The sequence below is a fragment of the Mus pahari genome, chromosome 17 (assembly GCF_900095145.1).
Source record: "Mus pahari chromosome 17, PAHARI_EIJ_v1.1, whole genome shotgun sequence".
Classification (NCBI taxonomy): Eukaryota; Metazoa; Chordata; class Mammalia; order Rodentia; family Muridae; genus Mus; species Mus pahari.
The window spans coordinates 49,390,020-49,392,306 of record NC_034606.1 but is presented as its reverse complement, the minus strand read 5'-3'; the positions used below and the strand labels follow the sequence as shown (position 1 = coordinate 49,392,306).

General features: G+C 48.8%; 1 pseudogene; it reads left to right on the top strand.

Annotated features, from left to right (window-relative positions):
* Window positions 1-1,293: 1,293 nt before the first annotated feature.
* On the top strand, window positions 1,294-2,043 carry LOC110335221 (annotated as a pseudogene).
* The last annotated feature ends 244 nt before the right edge of the window (window positions 2,044-2,287 follow it).

Sequence of the window (2,287 nt, the reverse complement as noted above, 5' to 3'; positions counted from 1 at the left end):
CTAACCACCTGTAGTTCCGGCTCCACAGACTCAAACCCCCTCAGCTGGACCTTGTGGGCACCCGCACTCAGGCATTGTAAGGTATGCACAGACTTAAAAATAAATCTTTAAAAAATGTAAATGGAGTAGACACCACTGCCAAAAGGCAGGGTGGTGAGATTCAGGCGTGCTGGGGCACAGCCGTAATGCCAGCACACAGAGGTAGAATCAGGGCAATCAGCAATGCATGGTCTTCCTGGGCTACACAGTGAGGACAGAGGCCAGCCTGGGATGCACGCCATCTGTGGTGAATCTTCTCAGTTGTCAACTCGACTGCATCTGGAATTAACTAAAACCCAAACAGCTGGGCACGCCTATGGAGGGATTTTTTTTTTCCTTAATTAAATCGTTTTAAGAGGGAAAATGCTTCTAATTGGGATCTTGGAGGGGAGAAGTTATACCTTTAGTCCCGCTCTATTGAGGCGAGAAGAACCACCTTGTAAGCCAGGCCGCAGCTTCTGGTAGTGGCGTATACAGAGGACGCCGAAGACGGAAGCTTTTGCTCCCTGCCTGCCTTCCCTTGCTCTCGCTCTCACTAGCAAGTTCATTCCTTGAGATGTTAGAGCCTATATCTTCAGGACTCCAGCATGTATCGAAGAGCAGCTGAGACATCCAGCCTTAGGGTCTGAACAGCTACTGGGTTCTTAGGTGTTCCACGTGTAGGCAGCCATTGTTGGGACTGGTTGGATCATGGCCTCTAAGCCATTCTAATAAATCCTCTTTCTACACACACACACAGAGAGAGAGAGAGAGAGAGAGAGAGAGAGAGAGAGAGAGAGAGAGAGAGAGAGAGAAGAGAGAGAGTGTGTGTGAGAGAGAGACATATAGACTANGAGAGAGAAGAGAGAGAGTGTGTGTGAGAGAGAGACATATAGACTACATACATATTTATCCACATGTAAATGTATATAGAGACTATATATGTATACAGACAGACATACACACACACACAGAGAGAGAGAGAGAGAGAGAGAGAGAGAGAGAGAGAGAGAGAGAGAGAGAGAGAGAGAGAAGAGAGAGAGTGTGTGTGAGAGAGAGACATATAGACTACATACATATTTATCCACATGTAAATGTATATAGAGACTATATATGTATATATACATATGTATGTATGTATATATATGGAGAGAGGGGGAGAGAGAGATTCATTGTATAGGTTCTGTTCCTCTAGAGAAGCCTGACTAATACAAGATCACGCCAGGAGGACATGAGAGCGCACGCGTTCACGGCCCACAAGGACCCGCCACTGTGATGAACATCCTCAATGCTAGGCCCGAGGACCTGATGAACATGCAACACTGCAACCGTCTCTGCCTGCCTGAGAACTACCAGATGAAGTACTATTTCTACCACGGCCTCTCTTGGCCCCAGATTTCTTACATTACTGAGGATGAGAATGCGAAGATTGTGGGGTACGTCTTGGCCAAAAAATGGAAGAGGACCCAGATGATGTGCCCACGGACAAGTCACCTCACTGGGGCTTTGGTGTGCCTCAGCTGATGGACCAGGCCTCTCGAGCTGCGATAGAGAATTTCAATCTCAAATATGTCTCCCTGCATGTCAGGAAGAGTAACTGGGCCACCCTGCACCTCTGTTCCAACAGCCTCAACTTTCAGCTCAGTAAAGAGGAGCCCAAATACTACAAATAGGGAAGATGCATACGCAATGAAGAGGGGCCACACGCAGATGGCTGAGGAGCCAGCCCCAGGGCCCGGCTCCTCTTGTCTCCTCTCTGGAGACTTAGGCCCTGTCTCTTTCCACCTGCTTCCCTCTGGGCTCCCAGCAGGACCTGAAGCTGAAGTAAAGGGGCAGGCACAGGCAGCGCTGGCAGCCATGGAGAACAAAAGCAATGTGCTTCTGAGCACAGGAGAGGCCTGTCCTGAGAAGGGCCTGGCTGCTGAGGATAGTGGTGGGGACAGCAAGGACCTCAGTGAGGTCAGTGAGACCATAGAGAGCACAGATGTCAAAGACAGCTCAGAGACCCCTGACTCTGCCTCCTAGAACCTGACCCATCTTGTCCCGGTCTCACCCCATGTGCTTTTATAATAAATGTCACCCAGCGGCCCGGGGTGGGGGGGGGTGCGGGAGAGGGAGAGGATGTTAAATTGGGAGGTAAAGAAATAGGGGCGGATCTGGGAGGAGGTAAGGGAAGGAGTTGGGTGAATATGATCAAAATCTACTATATGAAATTCTCAAAGTATTAATAAAATATTTGAAATTACAACAGAGAAAAGAGGAGAGAATG